The sequence below is a fragment of the Panthera onca genome, chromosome E1, assembly GCF_046562875.1.
Source record: "Panthera onca isolate mPanOnc1 chromosome E1, mPanOnc1 haplotype 2, whole genome shotgun sequence".
Classification (NCBI taxonomy): Eukaryota; Metazoa; Chordata; class Mammalia; order Carnivora; family Felidae; genus Panthera; species Panthera onca.
The window spans coordinates 48,053,546-48,075,911 of record NC_138352.1 but is presented as its reverse complement, the minus strand read 5'-3'; the positions used below and the strand labels follow the sequence as shown (position 1 = coordinate 48,075,911).

Sequence of the window (22,366 nt, the reverse complement as noted above, 5' to 3'; positions counted from 1 at the left end):
TGAAAACAAGGGGATTCATATTTCCCATCTTTGAACGTATATGCCCGTGTTTATTTCATTGCACAGTTCTTCTAATTATTTATTCTTAACAGTGAGGAAAGGGGAGGGGAAGAATTTTTTTGTAGCAGAAACCACCATTTGAAGGGAAATATTGCATCATTGCTACTCAGTGTACCACCCCAGGGAAGTCATGCTCCAGCCCAGAGGTTCTTAACCAGGGTTGCACAGCTTAATCACCTTTTTAAAAATACACATGCCTAAGACTCTACTCAAAATTTTCAGTCAGTGAGTCTGGAGAAGGGCCTGAATGTGTGAAAAGTTCTGCAGGTATAATGTCGTGCAACACCAGCTCTGAACTGTGGGTTTGGTCCAAAACCCTTACCTCCTTCCTGTAAGTCATCCCAGGTCCTTTTAGTCATGATACTAAAACACCTTGTATTAAAAGTACAGCTCACGTTAATGGAAATGCATCTGCAATCAAGAGGGACAATTCTTTTTTTCCCAAGTTACATAGACTTTTAGTTGGTTATAAGAAAAAAATCTAAGTAATTAATAAAATTTTACCTATTTTGCCATTCTGAATGCAGTTATCATTTCTGAAACTACATATAATGTTTTGCCACAGAGCGAATGTCCTCAAAACAACAACAGAACTTCGTATGGCACTTGCAATACATTGAGAACAATATCTGGTATCCGTGTTCTTTGTTATATCACCGAGGTACATTGTGGAATTACAGCGCTCAAATAAGAGGTTCAATTCCATTAACACTCCTGGAGGGTTGATTCAGGGAAATTGTATTTGTTTGCTGAACTGTAAATTAAACAGGTTCCAGGCTTCCACTCCTTCACATCTGCATCTCTGTAGCTGCGTATGGAATTTGTTCTCACTGGATGCCAGTAAAGAACATCCAAGGAGAACTCAAACACAGAAAAACAACTTCCTGCTTCCTCCAGAAGTCCAGCTCTTGGAGCAATGGGATAAGCAGGTATCATGGGGCAAACAGCACTAGTTCAACCCCTAGCAACTCGTGCCACGGCTAGTCTCCATGTGTAACTGGGCTTGTTGTATCCCCTTCTGAGCTTTAATACTCTTACCTAGTCTCCGTGTGTAACTCGACTTCTTACACTCCCTTCTGAGCTTTAGTACTTGTACCTAGTCTACTTGTATAGCTTGACTTGTATCCCCTTCTGAGCTTTAGTATTCATACCTAGTCTCCATGTGTAACTCGACTTGTTACATCCCCCGTTCTGAGCTTTAATACCCTTACCTAGTCTCCATGTGTGACTCAACTTGTTGTATCCCCTTCTGAACTTTAATACTCTTACCTGCACAGGGTGGAACTCACACTCATGGGGTAGGGTTGCCCTGAGAGGATCAGAGTAATGATAGTGTATATGAAGTGTTTGGCATGTAACAGACACCCTCAAGTGGTTCTTGGCATCATCATTATTATCTTCTTAGGGGAAAAAAATAGGTGCGATAAGCGAGGATTTGGTTTTTGTTCATAGTTTTCTCTTAATGAGAGAATTCAAAAGGAATTAGACTCAATTTAGACAGCTCTAATTTGTCTGCTGGTAAATAAGAATATGCCCACTCAGAAGTAGCCGCTTGTCTGTAGATGAAACACAGTATGTACAAATACTAAGGTATGTGTGATCTTCTCCAGGGAATACAAAGAAACCCTTAAACCTCCTTTGAACTGCACTTTAGGTGTGAATGAAAAACTTTACTTGAACTCTCATGAAACTCAAACTCCCTGGAGTTGAGCTGCTGCTACAATTCGGCACCATTTTTTTCTTTTTAAAAAAAAATTTTTTTTTAACGTTTTATTTATTTTTGAGACAGAGCATGAACGGGGGAGGGGCAGAGAGAGAGGGAGACACAGAATCGGAAGCAGGCTCCAGGCTCTGAGCCATCAACCCAGAGCCCGACGCGGGGCTCGAACTCACGGACCGCGAGATCGTGACCTGAGCTGAAGTCGGACGCTCAACCGACTGAGCCACCCAGGCGCCCCAACACCATTTTTTTCAATATGGTGAAACTGGATTCAAATAGATAGTGCTATTTACAAGATCTCAATTCTTACAGAACCTAAGATTAGTAAAGTACAAAAGCAGGTGGCTGTAAATTGTCCCTTGGTGGTTGTGAGGGAAGGGGAGAAGGAAACTGAGCCTTTAAAATAAATTGACCTCTTAAAGTCCTGAACTTGCTTGGGGCAAATTCTGGTATCAACCTGGATATCTAGGAAAGTGGAAGCAAAAAGGAAGGAAGGGTTGTGATGTTAATATCAGGGATTCAAAATCAAGGAGAAGTGGGGCGCCTGGGTGGCGCAGTCGGTTAAGCCTCCGACTTCAGCCAGGTCACGATCTCGCGGTCCGTGAGTTCGAGCCCCGCGTCGGGCTCTGGGCTGATGGCTCAGAGCCTGGAGCCTGTTTCCGATTCTGTGTCTCCCTCTCTCTCTGCCCCTCCCCCTTCCATGCTCTGTCTCTCTCTGTCCCAAAAATAAATAAAAAACATTGAAAAAAAAAAAATTAAAAAAAAAAAAAATAAAAAAAAAAAAAAAAATAAATAAATAAATAAATAAAAATCAAGGAGAAGTATAACCACCATGAAGTATAACTATCATACATCTTTTTGCACCAAATAACATAACGGAAAGATGTAACAGATAATATTGTTTAAATAACATATATAAACACCAACAATTTACCCCGTGAGTAGAGAATACATGTCCTTTTCAAAGTGTTGAAACATTTATAAAAATAACTGCATGTTCCTAACCTTACACCTAAAGGAGCTGGGAAAAGAACAAACAAAAACCCAAAACTAGTAGAAAGACGGAAATAATAAAGATTAGAGCAGAAATAAACAAAATAGAACAAAACAAACAAACAAAAGACCAGTAGAAAAAAAGGTAACTATGTATTTGGATGGATTCAAAGAAACATTTGATTTGATAAATGCTCACATACGGATGAAATCTTCGCAGTGGTTATCTCTGAAGGTAGGGGTCAGAATGAACTTTATACTCTTTTGTGTGGTCTTTGAGATTGTTTGAAATCTTTCCAACCAACATGTATCATTTTATAAGAAAAAATATCATTATTTTCATTGAAAAAGAATACCTGATAGTTACTAGATACTGACTGTGTTGCAGGTGTCCTGACATTTTAATTCATTTCATCCTCAGGTTTCTCTCTTCCCCACACACATCTTTCTCTCTTTCTTCTATAATAATAGGAGTTTTAGGTGGACGTGTAATCCCCCTCCCCACTAGGCACTAATTCCCCAGCCTCCCTTGCTGCTAGGTGGCCAACTAATTGGATACTAGTAGAAGAGGTGGGTGTACCCTCTGGTCATCTTCCCTCTTTTAACCTCTCTTGCTGCTAGAATATAGACCCGGTGGACACGGTGGTGAGCCATATTCAACCAAACCAGAGAGGGTCACCAGCTAGAGAATGGGGAGTGACAAGAGAGACGACCTGGTTCCTGATTCCATGGATCCCAGATCAGCCTTGGATTGTTTGCAGTCAGACTGTTTGGATGGGGGGCGGGGGGAGTGGTGAATAAACATCTATCTTATTTAAACCACTATTAATTTGGTATCTGTTAAAGCTGCCACATCAATATTCTTTTATTATTTTACATTGTGAAGTTTTTATACACAAGTGTAACATGTTTTATAACCATAATTATTTAATAATTTATGTTTAATATATTTGAGTACTCACCAATAATCCTTATATATGTCAACATCCTCTCTTTAATAAACACTTTATTTTAATCATGCTTAGTGGGCCTGATGATGTATCTTTTCATTCCAGAAGGGATATATGGATGATATATTCTCAGAGTTCTTCATATTTGAATGACATCTCGATTGTTTTTAGAATTCTTGAGTCATCATTTTTTCCACCTAAGTCTCTGGAGATTGCTGTTTTTGTTTTTGCTTTGTTTTGTTTAATCTATTGGACTGAAGGGAAGTTTTGAGATCAGCCTGATTATTTCTTCTTTTAAAGTAAGCTGACTCTCCTGCTAGGGTACTTGGAGACTGTCAACTTTGGAATAGCAACTCCTTAAAGATTATGTTACAGCACTGGTCACTATTTAATCATTTTAAAAGAACATTGCAGACTCTCTCCCTCTCTCTCTGCCCCTCCCCTGCTCACATTTTCTCTCTCTCTCAAAATAAATAAATAAACTTAAAAAAAACTTTAAAAAAAGGGGGGTGCCTGGGTGGCTCAGTCAGTTGAGTGTCCGACTCTTGGTTTCAGCTCAGGTCATGATCTCACAGTTCTTGGGTTCGGGCCCCATGTTGGGCTCTGTGCTGACAGTGTGGAGCCTTCTTGGGATTCTCTCCTTCCCTCTCTCTCTGCACCCACCCCTGCTCATGTTCTCTCTCTCTCTCTCTCTCTCTCTCTATCTCTCTCAAAACAAATAAACTTTAAAAATTGAAAAGAACATTGTAGACTCTTTAATGTATAGATTTCTGGCTTCCATCATTTCATTTTCTTATTATATCATTTAATTTTTCTTTTTATTTCTGTTATTTTCAAAAACACCAACTATCATAACTTATCCATTCAACAAATATTAGTTAAATTTTAGCCATCACTCTTCTTTTAAATTTTTTTAATGTTTATTTATTTTTGAGGGGGGTGGGGAGGGACAGAGAGAGAGGGAGACACAAAATCCAAAGCAGGCTCCAGGCTCCCAGCTGTCAGCACAGAGCCTGATGTGGGGCTTGAACCCACGAGCTGTGAGATCATGACCCACGCCGAGGTCAGACACTCAACCGACTGGGCCACTCAGGTGCCCTGCCACCACTCTTCTTTAAAAAAAAAAAAGTTTATTTATTTTGAGAGAGAGAAAGTGTGAGCAGGGGAGGGGCAGAGAGAGAGAGAGAGGGAGAGAGAGAGAATCCCAAACAGGACTCCTCACTGCACTGTCAGTGCAGAGCCTGATGCAGGGCTCAATCTCACAAAGATCATGAGATCATGACCTGAGCCAAAATCAAGAGTCACACGCTTAACTGACTGAACCACCCAGGTGTCCCAAGCGACATTCTCAGTATTACTATGTGCCAGGCATTGTTCTAGATGCCAACAATAGAGAAATGGACAGGATCAACAAAGTTTTCACTCCATGGAGCATGCTTTTAGTGGGAGGAGAGAAAATAATTAAACAACATAATTTCAGATAGAGCTATGTTTAAGGAGAAAAACCAGACCTACATGACAGCATGACTGCCACGAGGCAGTGGACCAAGGACAACTTAAGTGTTTGAGCTGAACCCTGAATGACTGAAAGAAGCCATTCATCCAGAGATCCTCAACTCTTCTTTGTCATGTTGCACATTTAACCCCTTAGAAAATCGTGCTGAGGGTTTTTGAGAATAGATTTTCAATGTATCTTGAGTCAGATCACTTCTCATCACCTCGGCTGCCACCACCATAGACCAGGCTACCTTTATCTCTCAGCTGGTTTCCCTCCTCCCACTCATGGGCAAGTCTTCCTAGTCTGCTCTCCTCTGGCATCCAGAATAACTTCTGAAACTTGAATCACACTCCATCATTGGTTTGCACGAATCTCTGCTATGGCATCCTATGTATGACAAAGAGGGTTACTTCTATCTTCATATACTAATTAAATTATACAGTTTTAGCTAGGCACATTTCCCGGTTTTGGCCATGGGATCAAATCCTGGCCAGTCGGATACAAGCAGAAATGACGTGAACAATTTCTTGATTGAATTGTCCTTTCCTTCTAATTTCCCCTAGTTCTGTTGGCTGGCACATGGAACCACATGGTGGTGAGCTACCTTCCACCATGTCTAAGATGGAAAATTCCAGGCAGTGGTGGAATAACAAGAAATGTGGTCCCTGACACACTGGAGGGCTTTGGACTGCTTACCCTCAGACTGTTACATGAGAAAGAAATACTCTATTATTTAAATCATTGCTATTTAGGGATGTGAACAGAAATGATGTGTGGTACTGATGGATCATTCCAAGATGCTTCTTGGGCTGTCTGGGTGGCTCAGTTGGTTAAACTTCTGACTTCGGCGCAGGTCATGATCTCATGGTCCATGAGTTCGAGCCCCGCATCGGGCTCTGTGCTGACAGCTCAGAGCCTACAGCCTGCTTTGGATTCTGTGTCTCCCTCTGTCTCTGCTCCTCCCCCACTTGCTCTCTCTCTCTTTCTCTCTCTCTGTGTCTCTCTCTCTCAAAAATAAACATTTAAAATTTTGAGAAAAAGAAAAGATGCTTCCAGCTTCTATTTCTGAATCCATGATGCTTGCTCCCTTCCGCTGCATCCTTTCGAGGATGGAGAGCCACTTACTAATCCTAGGCTGGCTACTTGCAGACAGTTATGTGAGAGAGGAATATACCTCTAACCTATTGGAAACTCTTTATTACAGCATGGTAGATCCTGCCTAACTGATACTTTTCCTTTCACACTTAAAACTGAACTCAATTTGAAGATGAGTCTGCCTATCTCATAGGAAGGCTAACACCTCGTGCAGAGTTTGGATCAGGTATATACTAAAAATAGATCATTGCCCTTCCCCCCACTTGACTCAGCACGTCCTTTCAATGCCTGAAAGCCGTAAGGTCCATGTGACTGAATGGTAATGGGAAACCAAATATCTGTGATTAGAAACGGTTGTTTTTAAGAGGATAGTAGCATCACTACACATGTATGGCAGGAGATATCTCATTATATTTTTGACATTTAAAAGGTTTCATTTCTTCGGGAAAGGGAAGCATTATTAATTTCTTGCCTTATAACTGTCATGGACAGCTCGTCATCAGATCTAAGCCTGGGTGTTCTCGCTCTTCTCTGGGCACCTGAGGAGTGGATGCATTAGACATTCAGCGGCAGAAGCTTGGTGTGATAACACTGTGCTATGGTAGCAGCTCTTGTCTTAGTTGAGGCCCGTGAATATCAACCCACTGCGGGGGCATTAATTACATTGGGCAACAGTCAGAGCCATGATTAAGAAAGGCATGGAATAGTGAGGAGAGACCTCTTCTTCCCGCTGCCACTACAGGATGAAAAAGGCCACCACTGGGGTTTCTACCTCATACTAATAACGAGGTGGGTGCTTTATATATGTTGTTTCCTCCATTTCTTGCAAAAGCCCTATAAACAGTCATAATGATCTCCATTTTATTGATGAGAATACTGAGGCTTGGGGGATTTGGCTGTTTGTCCAAGAATGCTGAAAGAGGCAGTTAGAAAGCCAGATTCTCTTCCACCTCTCTGTGTGTTAAAAACCCAGGCTCCTCCTCCCTGCCCCCGCCCCCACAACCCTACACCCTGCCCTGAGCTTCTGAGGTGTGAGAAAGAGGTGTGAGCTCTTGACTGGGAGTCAGGAGAAGGGAATTCTCATGACCTTGGCTTTGAGCTCCATCTCCTCATTTGAAAATGGAAGGATGTGGAACCTGCAGCTGGTGAGGAATGACCCAAAGTGCTTAACAATCAGCATATTAGGCCAATTTCTCTGCTCCCATTACTCATGTCCACACACATCCCAGGGGCCACAGCCTCCCTGCATTCCCCAAGAAAGCTGAGGGTTAACTGCTTCATTCGCTAAATATTTATTGAGCACCTTCTAGGTACCTGACATTGTGCCTGGGTCACACGGGCGAGCAAGATGTGAAGGATGCCTGGCCTTACTGAGCGTACACTTTAGTGGGGGGCCCCTGGCCATAAACAAACAAACAATTACACAGTTTTAAACGTATTCAGAAAAAAAGCTTTGAGAAAAAAGAACAGCTCAACGGTTCCCCTGAGGAACCGAGGCCTGAGTAAGGGAAGCTGGAGATACAACGAGGGACCAGAATCTGAGGGACAGGCCTTGAAAACTGTGATAAGGAGCTTAGATTTTAACTGAAATGGAGCAGAAAGCCAGAGGAGGATTTTAAATAGGGAAGAAAAGTGACCCAATATCCCCATCCTTTTTTAATCTTAGTGTTTTTTGGGGGTAAATCTTATTGTAATGTAACATTTATTCAGAAAAGTCCACATATTGTAAGTGTTTGGTTCAATAAATTTTTAACAATATGGAGATCTCTAGTTAACCAGCATTCAGAAATGAAACATCACCCCAAGCCCAGGATCTTTCCTCCTGTCTTGTTCTGTCTTGTTCCATTCACTTATGCACCCACTGTCTTGTGCATTCTTGTGCTCTTAGCATCCTCTTGCAAATGGTGATGATCAAATTTTCAGGAATTTAAGAGCTGGTTGTTAAACATGGACACTATTTTTTTTAATTTATATAAATTTGCATTTAAGTAAGTTACTTTAAAAGCAAAGGCAAGAACTTCTAGGAAATGCAAACAAATGTATCTTGACAGAAAGCAGATCAATGTGGCCTGGAGATAGAGGAAGGCAGGGAGGGGTCACCAAGGGGCACAGGGAAATTTTGGGGAGGGTGGGTGTGCTCATTATCTTGATTGTGGTGATGGTTTCATGGGTGTATACAGATGTCAAAACTTATCAGATTGCATACTTAATCATGTGTAGTTTATTGTATGTTAATTATACCTCAATAGATCTGCCAAAAAGGAAAAAAAAAAGGGTCTGGAATATAGCTCACTAAATATTTGTTGAAAAGTTAAATAAATATGGACTAGACTAGGAGAGTTTGAGGATGGTGGAAATCAAGAACATTTGAAGTTATTTTAATCCTGTGCTCTCAGGTGACTACAGCTGTTGGGGCTTTCAAATTTGTAGGTGAGTGAGATGCTGGAAAGATCATTTGGCACACAAAAAGGTAATAAATATTCAAAAGTCACCACTTCCTAAATATGCTACTACATTTTATTATTATTTATGCTCTCAAGGTTACATACATCTATTGTATCTCTCTAGTGGAAATCCCAAAGGCCATAATGTACTAAAGCTCATCCCATCCCAACTCTGTATTAAGTGACATCCCATTAGTAGCTTGAAATTAGCCAGGATAAAGGTATTTACACCAAAGAAATCAGCCAATACTACAAAACATGGCTTTCTTTGTTTTGGACATCCAATTGTTAAACATTTGTCGGTCCCCCCCTCCCACACATCCCCAAGGGTAACCACTACTGAACTGGCTTCTAATACTCTTGGGGGGCTGGTCTCTTTGGCTTCACCCACATTGTATTCATGAGATTCATTCATACCATTGCATGGACTGAATTCATTAAGGGGAGAATGAATAGCAGGGGTACAAGGATGGGAGAGGCAAACACCAGTAAAGAGGTACTTCTGGCCAGACTTTGCTACTGGGTTAATATCTGAGAATGGAGTTAGGAGGGGGAGGCAGAGCTTTGGGATGGAACCCAGTGATTGGCCCTGATCCCAAGGTCAAAGAAGGTCACAGCTTCCAGAAAGGTTCTAGGAGCTGGAAATTGCACAGAGGAGAAGGGATTGAGGATGTATAAAAGGTGAAATGCATCTTATCTAAAGAGGGGGCACCAGCTAAAGGATTTGTAACTGATAGTTGGAGGATTAAGTGTACAAGAAGTGAACATGTGATAAAGGAGACGAGACTCTTGTTAAGCAAGGCAGATTGCAGCCATGAAATGAAGATACCCATACCTTAGCAGAAAAAGCAGGTATTATTGTAGATCCTTTGTTTTCAAGACTTCTTTGGTTTGAAACAGGATGGGGAAGGTGACTAACACACAGGAAGAGAAAGAGGAGGATTCTTATCTCAGTGGTAAAATTATCCTGATAACCTACAGGGAGGAGAAAACCAGGATAAGGATTACAGGGAGGAAGGTTTGATTTTTTTTTTTTCCCAAGGTTCAATATACAAAGTTGAAAGAAGAGGAAGTACTTCCATTCTTTTGTGTGTTTGTCATTCATTCACATATTTAATATTCGTGTTTGAACAGGAGGTTCAGCACATTGGATGAAGAGGCAATGTGTGAGCCTAGAACTTTGCTTTTAGAGAGAGAGAAATCATGCACAGTATGAAGTAGCCCCTCTGCTTTTCCTCCCCCTCCCTTTCCACCACCATAGCAATGCACAAAGGAAGATGTGCTCAGCCAGTGGGGAGAGTATTCGTTCTTTTATTGCTTATTTCTTTCGGGTTACTAGTTTCCTATTGTAGAACTGTTTAGGTATCATGAGAATTATTGTCAAGATAAACTCTAAAACTGATCTAGGATCTAGGGCAGTGTTGTGTACAGCATGCTGTAAACTCCATACATCCAGAATAATTTTGTGTTGTGGGTTGAATTTTGTATCCCCCGAAAGAGATGTCCAGTCCTAACCAGTGAATGTGACCTTATTTGGAAATAGGATCTTTGCAGATTAAATTAAGGCTTTCTAGGTGAAATCCCCCTCTATTTAGGATGGTTTTAAGTCCAATGACTGTTGTCGTTACAAGAGAAAGAAGAGGGATATTTAAATTTTTTTTTTTAACGTTTATTTTTGAGACAGAGAGAGACAGAGCATGAACGGGGGAGGGTCAGAGAGAGGGAGACACAGAATCTGAAACAGGCTCCAGGCTCTGAGCTGTCAGCACAGAGCCCGACGCGGGGCTCGAACCCACGGACCGCGAGATCATGACCTGAGCCGAAGTCGGCCGCTTAACCAACTGAGCCACCCAGGCGCCCCAGAAGAGGGATATTTAGAAAGAAGAGAGGCAGAAGCATGTGAAACTGAAGGCAGAAATCGGAAAGATGTAGCCACAAGCCAAGTAATGCCTGGAGCCTGCACAAGCTGAAGGAGGCAAGGAAGGCGTCTCTACAAGTGCCTTTGGAGGGACCAGGGCTCTGCCAATACCTTTGCCTTTTGGCCCCCAAAACTGTGAGATAAAAGTTTCTGTAGTTTTCAGATACCAAGTTTATTGTAATTTGTTAGGGAACTATATACTTTGTCAAAAACGCTGATACTCAGACATTAATGCACACTACTGAATGAGAACCCTTAACAGCAGGCCTGGGACTCTGCATCCTAATGAACTCCTCTAAATTTTGGTGTGTAAATTTGACAGCTACTGATAAGAAAAACTGAGTGTGGCTTCTGTCATCCAGGACTAAAATAGCCCAATATTTCAAGATTTTTTTTTTTTTTTTTTTTTTTTTTTTTAGTGATAGAAAAAAAGGAGGGGCACCTGGGTGGCTCAGTTGGTTAAGTATCCGACTTTGGCTCAGGTTCATGAGTTCAAGCCCTGTGTTGGGCTGTGTGCTGACAGCTCAGAGCCTGGATCCTGCTTCAGATTCATGTCTCCCTCTCTCTCTGCCCCTCCCCCACTCACAATCTGTCTCTAAAAATAAATAAAAGTTAAAAAAATTAAAAATAAAAGAATAAAAGGAAATCCCATAGGCTGCCTGCCTTTCCCTTAGTAAAGAACATAGGATTATTAGACAATTGTATGAGATACTCAGATTACTAGTTATTGGAGACTTATAATTACTTAAGCACGGACTGTGTAGCAACTGGAGACACAAGTGTAAGAACATGGTGGCAGGTTTCATTGGACGGGAAACCTTCTGAATCAGTGTGTGCAGAAACTAATAAGGAAGAAGAGCTGAATGGTCTGGGTTTTAGTCTCAGCAGGTAAACAGAAACCCAAGCTGGAGAGGTAATGGAGAATCTGGGAGCATTGATAACAAACACAACTAACATTCAGTTTTGGATAAAAGCTGACAGGCAAAGGAGGAAGGACCAAGCTACTGAACTCTGTAAATGATATTTTTCACTCCTTCAGAGGTAGACACATAAGAATAATTGAAACGTGAGAGTTAGAGGAAACAATGCTTGGGAAAACGGATGAGTGAGCACCTTTAGATGACCCAGGAGCTGACTCTATGTTTTGGTCTTGTCTCCATGAAGTCTATATATTTATGCATCAGTTATTGAGTGTCTTCTACATAGTGGGTACAGTATTTTAGAGATGAATGTCAGGAGGAAAGAACCACACCCTCCAGGGACAGTGGAGGAGATGGGCATATAAACAGGTTTCAGGAGCCCAAGAAAGGACTAACTTTTTCTGGGGGCATCAGGAAGGTTTCAGCAAGGAGTGACAGTGAGGCTGAGCCTGGAAGGTAGAGACATCAGATGCAAACATGAAGTGTGAAAGCATGACAACTCTGGTTCACTGAGTTACTACTTTGTGCCAGGCACCTGTCCAAGTTCTTTGTGTGTATTCATGCACTTAATCCCTGCCTGTGAGGTTGGGATAGCTGCAGTCCTCATCGTCCTGTTGGGAAAACTGAAGCACAAAGAAGCCTGGTGACTTGTCCAGAGGCACTCTACTAACAGATGGTGGAGCCAGAATTTGAACTCTAGTAGTGGTCTTGTTCAAGAGCTGCCCACCTGTATACTGCATGCTGCTTCCTGCTGGTGGGGCTACGATATAGGTGTATGGCAGGGGGTTGGGCAGGAGCCTGACAGGAGTCTGGAGATTGGTGCTCAACTGGGATGGGTCTACTGCATGATAAGAAGGTTGGGATTCATTCTACATGTAGCTCAGAGACATCAATGGCTCATAAGCAAGAAAAAAATCAAATCAAATCAGTACTTTCAAGAGATGGTTTTAGTAGAAGATTATTTTGGGGTGGGAATGAAGAGGGAAAGTGTGAGGAGAGCAGTTAAGTAGGCCATTGGGATTTTCTAAAGGAGAGCTGAAAAAAGTCTTCACAAAGGCCATGGCATTGAGGACAGAAGGGAGAGAGTATTTCTGAGAAATAGTTAGGATCTGGCTTTGATTTTAAGGATTACATTTTGTTCTCAAATGCAAGTATGAGGATGGGAGGATGAGGAAGACAGGAGGGTCAATTCTGCAGCTTTTAACTTGGTGATTGAGCAAATTGGTACCATTAGGGGAGGGAGGGAATACAAAAAGAAGGGTTTGGTTTATTTGAGGGTAGGAGGAAAGAGGGATTAAAATTCGGGTTATGTTGCAAAGAGAATTAGATTCTCAGATATTTGGGACCTATTACAGAACTGTGGCATCTAAGCTTCCTTGGTTGAGTTAGAAAATTGTACTAGCCAGCTCATATTGCTTATATTTTTATTTTCTCTATATTATTATGGCTTGACATCTTAAAATTTTTCTGGCTGGGGTGGGGTGAGAAACTGTCTCCTTAGGGCTAACCACTTCTTCACTGTAGCAAAGGACTCAGCTGGGAACATGCCTTTGGTATGCAGACTAGCCAATCCAGAGCCATACCTCCTCTATCCAGCCTGGAAACCTGAAATTCCTTTATCATCCCAGAGTCAGGTGCTAGAAAACTGGGGACCACCCCTATAGTTTAGAGCCCGCCAGAATTATTCAAACTAGCTAATCCTAAACTGTTTCCTCTGCCCTACCTTGCATTTCCTGTGTCAACTCCAATAAAGGCCAGGGCCTTGGCTCTCCTGTTGCTGCTGCCCTTCTACCTGCCGACCGACACTGGTGCTTCCCCCTGTGGCCCTGCATGATGTGCGGTGCACCTGGTTTCCAGGACCTGTGAGTACAATAAACTTGTTTCCCCAAGCCTCTCCTTTGTCTCCTCCTGTGACCATCACCTAAAAGAGCACAGAACACAGGTAAATTCCCCAACTCTGAAACAACCTTCCTGTGGCCTCAGATTGCACTATTATCCTTGGCCAAAATAACAGGAGGGATGAAGGAATATGGTTAAATCCATTTCTCCTCATGGAAAAACTATTCTTTTTTTTAAACATAAGTTTAAATGTTATGTATTTTTGAGAGAGAGAGAGGGAGCAAGAGAGGGGCAGAGAGAGAGGGGGACAGAGGATTTGAAGTGGGCTCCATGCTAACAGCAGAGAAACTGATGTGGGGTTCAAACTCACAAACTGAGAGATCATGACCTGAGCTGAAGTCGGAGTTCAAGCAACCGAGCTCCCCAGGCATCCCCTGGAAAAACTATACTTTGTAGTGATAGGATACAATCCTCATATTTTGAAGGCATTTTATTAGACTGTCAGTTTTTGTCTTGATAAAATACTTAAAATGGCCTGTGTTCAATTTGTGCATTGTTTTGCATTTAGCTAGCATTTTTGGTGGTTGGTGGAAGTTAAACCCAGCGTTGAAAGCAAGGTTGCCGCTCTGTGACTGGGAAACATTGGAATCAAAACACTAAGAATGAGGTTGTGATACCCCAACAGGTTATCTGTAAATGTGTGAGGAGGAGACCTGGGATCCGCTAAAGGCCAATCAGGGCCCTTTAGGAGAGGGGAGCACTTGTAGGCTAGTGGTGGCTCAGTATTCAGATAAACCAAGGCTTCTGAACCTCAGCACTATACAGATTAACTCCTTGTTTGGGGCTGTCCTGTGCATTGTAGAATTTTAGCAGCATCCCTGGACTCTGCCCCCTAGATGCCTGTAGCAGCAGCCCTACCCTGAAGCAGCCCCAAAGTTCTGACAAATAGAAATATCTCCAGACATTGCCAGGTGTACTCTATGGGAGGGGGCAAAATCCTCTCTGTTTGAGAACCAGAGAAAGACTTAGATTGGTTTCCATTTTCTGCTACTTATTAGCTCTGTGACCTCAACATGTTGCTCAACCTCTCCAAGCTTCAATCTCCTCATCTAGAAAATGAAGAATGCAGTGGGAGTCTGCAATTTTTGCCCATGAAAGATTCCCTCCTCTTGAGAATTGCTCTTCCTCTCCACTCCAACCATTTGATCCCAGCTAGAGTGCCCACATTCACATCCTCTACAGGTCATTGCTACTTAATCCAAGAATGGGAAGCTGACCTAAGCTAGGTCCATCGGAGCCCTTCTTTTGCATTTCTTGAGCTAAAACTCAGAGAGCTGGTCAGTCCCTCTCTAATGGAGGAAACAAAGACATGAAACCCCTGAGCTGCTGGAAATCCTGTGCCCCAGCGTATAGAAGAGGCCAATTTGTGGGGAGACCATGAAGTCAACACAAAGAGAGAAGCATGAGACCACGAAAAGACAATGAAAAGGCCTCCCAAACTCCCCCAATTTGCCCAAGGTAGTGTGATTTTGGTTTATGACACAACCAAGTATTTTCATCAATAAAAAATATTAATACCCATGTCATAGGGTTGTTTTGAAAGTAGAAGGTGATGGTACATGCAAAGCAAGTAGCATAATGCCTGGCCTAGTCAGAGCTCTGCAAATGGTGCTGGAAGAAAGATCATTCTTTCTCCTGTCAATTCTGCATTCCAGCAAGTGAACAGTCTGTAGTTCTGACTGTGTTCTTCCATGCCTGTGTCCTCTCCTCCCTGATCTACTTCTATCTACAAAACTTTCCTTGAGGCCCCTCTGTGCAGACTTCTGTGAGCCCTTCCAACACAGTTAATCACTTCCCTGTTCATACTCCCTTTTTATCCATCAATTATACCTATGACACTGAGATAGATATCTGGTTAAGCGCCTGTCTCCCCACCTGATGGCAAGGAACTCCATACTTCTTTGCTTTAATCCTCAGCATCCAGCACAGCACTGGGCTCAGAAGAGCCCTCCACTAGTGTTTGGTGCATTGAGAGGAAGAGACTAGGGTATTGTCTCAGGAAGGCAGACCCACTAAAAGCTCACCAATCTTAACGTTCTGTGCCTGACCACCCCTCCCCCCCCCCCCCAATCATTAACAGATGAGGAATAGTTTGCTTGGGGCCCAGTAAATGCAGAGTTCAAAGAGTTAGGAATGCTGCCTCTAGCAACTTGCAAAACCCACCAGATGTGATACCTCAGATATAATGAGTAGATCCTTCAGGATGCTTCCTCTTGCTCCTCTCACCCTGGCTGTGAGTCTCCATGATGGAAATGTCCACATTCCCTCAGTTACTCAATTGGAAAGAAGTCACAGCAAAGCTCTGTGCACCTGGCTGGCGCTGCCTGATGTCATTAAGGCCATCTGACTCACTTGCCTCACTCTGATTCTATGCTCAGCAAAAAAGCTCCCATGGAGAGTATCCTTACAGGGCAGGGAACACACTGTCCAGCTGACACAAATTTTTAAGTATTGCTTAAAGTTCAAACATATCTTACATGCCCAGAGCTTCTTTCTAAAGGAAAGCCATGCCAGATTAATCTGGTCGCATATGATTTGTGTCATATGTCTGAGAAACCAGTTGCCTTGGCCTCTTTAGTTGGACCAATTACCAATATCCCAACAAAGACACCCATTTATAGGCATTTGGTTGGCCAATCACTTACGAGATGGCTCATGTGAAACTCTGCCCAACGCAAGAGCTCCATATGGGATGCTGACAATGTCTACGAATTAGAATCTTCATCTTGGGATAAAGGCACAAGGAATGGAGGCAAGCTGGTCCTGTATCCCTACATGATGAGAGGCCATTGTTCATGTTCTCCCCAGGTCTGCAGGATGCTTCCATGTGGTCCATGAGCACATGCATGCTCCTAGAACTTTTATAGTCTTCCTTTCCACCAGATTAGCCTCACAAGAAATTCATCACCACAGGGCAGCTAGTCTTATTTTTCTGTAGACCTCAAAGAGCCTAATATGTAGCTTGAAAATTATATTTTAGAGTGTGGTTGGCATGTCAGTTTTGCTAAAGTTGATCAACCTTGGATCCAGAAACTAAAGACTAAATTCTGAGTCATGGTGATTCCATGCCTCTATAGCTCAACTGTTTCCAACTCCAGCTATATTTACTACATTTGAAACAATTTCCATTTGTTAATTAACCCACACATTTCTATTCCTCCCACCCCTTGGGAAGATGAAGGAAATGGGCATGCCTTCCCTACTCTGGTTGAGGGGCTATTTAGAATTGGTCATTGCTAAATTTGTTTTCCCACTGAATTTCAATTTTCTTTGGATCCTGGGTGCAGTAGAAGGTGGCTGCCCTGGTGAGAGGGACAAAAAGGGGAGAAGAAAAAAGGACACATGTGTTTGGATGGAAAGTAGAAAGATCACAGGCCCAACAGCTATGCAGACTCACAGGTAGGAGCATCTCCAGAAAATGCAAATATGCCCCAATTAACAAGTCCTCACATTTGTTTAGCCTTCGCAATTTACCAAGCACCTCCAGATGCGTGATCTCATTTAGTCTTCCTCGCAACTCTGTGAGCTGGGAAACATGGGCATTAGTTTATATTTCACACAAAGAGAGTTGAGATCAGAGAGGCTATCCAAGGTTACAGGACAGAGGCAGAATTTGAACCATTTGGAAACCCAGTGGGTTTATTGGGTGGATGTCCGCCATGCATTTACTATATCAAGGTTAAGAGCACAAGCTCTGGAACTAAGCAGAGCTGTTTTGACTCATAGCCTCTCCATGTATTAGTTAGTCATAGGACCACGGCATGGCTGCTAATTTCTCTGGCCTCACTGTTGCTCATCTATAAAATGGGGATAGTAATGCTAACATACCCTATACCACTCTTGTGAGTAATAAGTGATAAAATCTATTCAAAGTGTTTAATGCTATGCCGGAACATAGTTAAGCACACAATAAATGTGCCTTTCTCTCATCATGATGTTGGTTTTATTATTTTAGTAGGAATAGTGGTAAATACCAAGGTATGCATGGCCCCAGACCATTCCACGGCAACTGCGTTATTCGTTTCTCTCCTTTTGCCACATATATTCTTCTATACTGTTTTCCTTCTCCTACCTTCCTATCACACTTACATAAAGCCTCTGATTCTTAAACACACACCCTTGGCCTGCCTCTTATACCTGTCTTAGTCTTTCCCACTCAGATTTACTAGAGCACCACAGGACTCAGAGAAGAGGTAGGAAAGCCTAGCCATGGTCCTTTACATGAGTCATCCTTTGGAGGAGAGCTTAGCATTCCCAACATGTCTTTTTGTTTCAGGTTTGCATGTTCCTGTCTCAAGCAAATAAATTTGAGGGTCTTCAGAAATTAAGCTAACGAAATATAATTTTCCTTTTCAGTGTGTTAGCTGGGTTAGAGGTTTCAGGATGGAGAAGGACGCGCTGGGTTAGGTGTATTCAGCTGAACTCCCATGTGATGCCTTTTACTTCTGAATTAATTCCCTGGACAAAGTGCCCTTTCTGGCAACAAGATAAACAGGTTCATCTAGAGGTTTGGCTCGCTGGTGTATAAAGCCCTTCATAACCACAAAGTTGGGCTCTATCCACCCCATGCTCCCAGTCCCTGGTAGGGTACAGTGGCAGGCATTGTATGCTCAGCAAGGTTTCACACCCATTGGGAATCTGAAACAGACACTGCTTACACCGCAAAGCTCTTTCTGCAGGCCTGCAGAGCGGGTGCCAAGATGGCTGCCTCACATCTGCACCCACTGAGCTACAAGAAAGGCTTCCTTACCCAACCTCACTACTCACAGTCCTGAAATGACTGGACAGGTGGAAACCACTGGCTGGGCAGAAGGCTGATTTCCAGAGCTTCAGAGCAGAGTCAGGCTGTGCTGGCATCTTTTAAGAAGTTGATTCTGAGAAACCTTTCTCCTACGGTCATTCCTATGTTTAGAACAGTTTCACACCTCAGGAGCCTCTACTATCCTTCCCTCCTTGAAGAGACAGTTGAAGAGTTTTCCACTGACTTGTCAAGTGTTCTTTTTATAAAATTTTTTGGCTTTTTCCAACAAAGGATTTAATTTTGGCTTTTTCTTTTTTTAAAAAAAAGCATTGGAATATTGATAGTGGCAACCAAAAGCATCTAAGAGATCAATATTTGTTCATGTACATAAACAGCAAGTTGGCCATTGCTTCTGCCTCCAGGCTTTTATTTAAGTTAATGTGGACAACTTTGTAGAAGGTCTTGTAACAAACCAAATGAGCCACTGAAAGCAAGCCATTCATGTTAGCCATGAACTTTGATGAACTTTGTTCTGTTACTTGATAACAATCAGAGCCTAGGAAACTTACAAATAATATTTATTCTGTCTTTGAATATTTTGTCCCTTGAAGTCCAAGGTTTGACTACCCACAAATGTACAGCCATATAAATGCACCACATCAATTAAAAGGAGAGAATGAATGTCTTTGCAACAATTGCTGTTAGAACAATTGGAAGTCCCCATGAGACAAATAAAAAAAGAACCTCAACCCCTACTTCAACACCATACACAAAATGAATTTGAGATGGGGCATAGACCTAAATGAAAAAGATTTAAACTATAAAATTTTTAGAGGAAAATCTCTCCAAGACTCCAGGTGGTCAAAGGTGTCTTAGTTCACAGAAAGTAATAATCATAAAAAAAAAATCAGTAAATTGAACTTCATCAAAACTCTGCTCATGGAAAGACAATGTGAAAACATTAATTGGCAAGCCACAGATTGGAATAAAATATTCACAACACATATATCTGGCAAGGGAACTTGATTCCAAAATATATAAAGAACTCCTGAAATTCAGCAATAACAAGACAAACACCCCAATTTTAACATGGGCCAGGAGCTTGAATAGATACTTTGCAAAGGGAGATATACAATGACTAATAAGCACATGAAAAAGTGGTTAACATCATTTTTCATCAGGAGAATTCAACTTAAAAGCACAATGAGACATAACATGACTAAAATTTTAAGAAACTGACACCACCAAATGTTGGTGAGATTCCAGAGCAACCTGAACTCTCAACTGCTGCTGGCAATGCAGGAGAATTCACCTAATGCAGCAAACAAAACTGTTTGGCAGTTTCTTATAAATTAAAACATATCTTGGGGTGGGTGTTGAGTGATTGAGTGTTGATTCTTGATTTCAGCTCAGGTCGTGATCCCATACTGAGCATGGAGCCTGCTTAAGATTCACTCACTCTCTCTCTCCCCTCTGCCCTTCTCCCCTGTTCTCTCTCTTTCTCTCTCTCTCAAAAATAAATAAACATTAAAAAAAATAAATCATATCTCTACCCCATGTTACAGCAATTCCACTTTGTTTACCCAAGAGGAATGAAAAAATTTTCACAATTTGTGGCTGCCAATTTCCCTTCTCCATATCTTTCTCCATGCCATTCTCTTCTGGAGTTCCTTTTTTCCTATTCCCATCCCTGATTTCTGAATGTACAAATACTGTGCATCATCCACATCCTGGTCTAAGGGGCTGGTCCTCAATGTGGGCCATATTCAGAGTTGATCAGAGGAACTGAATTATAAGAACCAACTTGCCAATGGGGCACCTGCTCAGTTGGCTGAGCATCCGACTCTTGGTTTCAGCTCAGGTCATGATCTCACAGTTTCATGAGTTTGGGCCCTGTGTAAGGATCTGTGCTGGCAGCACCGAGCCTGCTTGGGATTCTCTCTCTCCCTCTCTCTCTGCCCCTCTCCCACTTGCTCTCTCTCTCTCTCTCTCTCTCAAAATAAATAAACAAAAAATAAATAAAATTAAAAAATTAAAAGAACCAAATTCCCAAAAGACTGGTTGATTAACCAGGATGCCAGTATATCCATTTGCAATTAGAAGTGTAATTTTCAAGCCACAATATTAGACTCTCTCCAATGGTAAGGAAAAGATCGCTCTGAGAAACCAGATTACTTGAACGGATAGGGGTTTCATGGGAAAGTGAGGAAGTACAGGGAACCATGAGCAAGTAGAGCATCCTGGATGTGCTGAGGACTGCTAGTGGACTGTTATCCTTTTGTGCACCTGCAGTCTATAATCTGTTTCTAACCAGTCTAAGAGGATGCTCTCGGCTATCCTAGTTAATGAATGGGTTTACAGGTAGGTAGGGGAATGAGGGCAGGGAAATAGCCTCTTCCTCTCTGAATGATAGTGGAAGAGTCCTTTCTTTTGTGAAACACTGTATAATGGAGTTGAGGGATTTGGGAAGTTCAGGAAAGACCTTTAGCTCCATTCTCGGTTCAGATACCTTCTCTAGAATCCCTCTCCTAATATAAGTGCCCATGCCACCTTCATCTATCCTTTTTTGCTCTTTTAAGACTATATTATAATGTCTGCATATGTCCATAACCTGTTACATTAGAATTATGTCTTACACGTCTTTTTCTCCCCAATCCTGGCACAGTTCTGGCACACAGTTGGTATTCAATAAATGTATGTGGTATTAGCTAAAAATTGGTTGTTTTTGGAATTTGGCTAAAATTTGAAACATCACCATGCTTTCTCAGAATGTTACCTCTTCGTTATAATGTTATTTTCTAAAGTTTGTTCATTTATTTTGAGAGAGAGAGAGGGAGAGCGAGCATGAGTTGGGGAGGGGCAGAGAGAGAGAGAATCCCAAGCAGGCTCTTTACTGTCAGCGCAGAGCCCCCCATCTGGGGGTCAATCTCATGAACCGTGAGATCATGACCTAAGCTGAAATCAAGAGTCCGACACTTGCTTCACTGAGCCACCCAGACACCCCTCATTATAATTTTAGTGTGAAGAGAACTATGGGGTCACTTGATCACAGCCCAACTCAGAGGGGAAGGTATTTGACTTCTGGCATCCTGTGCCCATTTATGGCCCTCCTGATCTCCTGGTTTCCGGTGCCTTTTCTCTTGCACTTCCCTCCTGGGGGCCTCAGGGAAGTAGAACCTCCAAGACTCTGCCATACCTCAACCCAAAGACAGCCTTTACAAAAGAAAGCCTTTGTGTCTCATTGAAAGAATTTAAAAAAAATTTTAAAATGTTTTTTAGTTTTGAGAGAGAGGGAGAGAGAGAGAATGAGCAGGGGAGGGTCGGGGGGGGTGTGTGGGGGGGGGGGTAGAGACACAGAATCCCAAGCAGGCTCCAGGCTCTGAGCTGTTAGCACCAAGCCGGATGGGGCGGGGGTCCTCTAACCCACCAAAGTGAGATCATGACCTGAGCGGAAGTTGAATGCTTAACTGAGCCACCCAGGCGCTCCAAAAGAAAATTTTCTTTACTTTGTGCCTATTCCTTCCTGCAGACCCTTCCCCAGATGATGGTATCTTGATTTTAGTGAGGAGTTATAGGAAGGGAGGGGAGGACCCTGCCTACCTGCATGGAGCTCTCCAAGCCAGATGCCAACTTCCACGCCTCGCAGAAAGAAGGCTCCAGGCTCTACACAAGCACAGCGCTCCAGCACCACGAGTTTTGCAGGCCCCAACCCACAGTTGCTGAAGCCGCTGCTAGGGCAATGAAGACGGAGACGCTTCTTAAAAAAAACTTTACAAAATTATTTTAATTACTGTGTGGACCTTGTAACTCGATCAAGGCACAGTCATCTGTACTCTCCTGCAGCAAATATTCTTGAAATCCCACCAGTGTATGCGTGTCTCTCCTCTGCCCTTATTCAATCCCAAGCAAATGGGTATCCTTATGAATGTCCTCCTGAGAGCACGGGAAACCCTTGACATTGGTCCCTGTCCTTTTCACTCTACTTTTTGTACCTCATTAGAACTTCTAGCACGTAATTATTTTTCAGTAGTTTTGGCAACAGGGCAAGAAAGAGGGTGCTAAGCTTGGCTGTGGCCAGGAGAAATATTTAAAAGAGTATTTACCTTCCATTTGGTCTAAACCAGTCAT

General features: G+C 42.4%; 1 long non-coding RNA gene across 1 annotated transcript; it reads left to right on the top strand.

The window, feature by feature from the left end:
* Positions 1-775: 775 nt before the first annotated feature.
* On the top strand, positions 776-22,109 carry LOC132687868 (uncharacterized). Its single transcript, XR_009614307.3, has 3 exons — positions 776-989; positions 13,352-13,460; positions 21,768-22,109. It is a non-coding gene; the product is annotated as an uncharacterized LOC132687868 (long non-coding RNA).
* Positions 22,110-22,366: the final 257 nt, after the last annotated feature.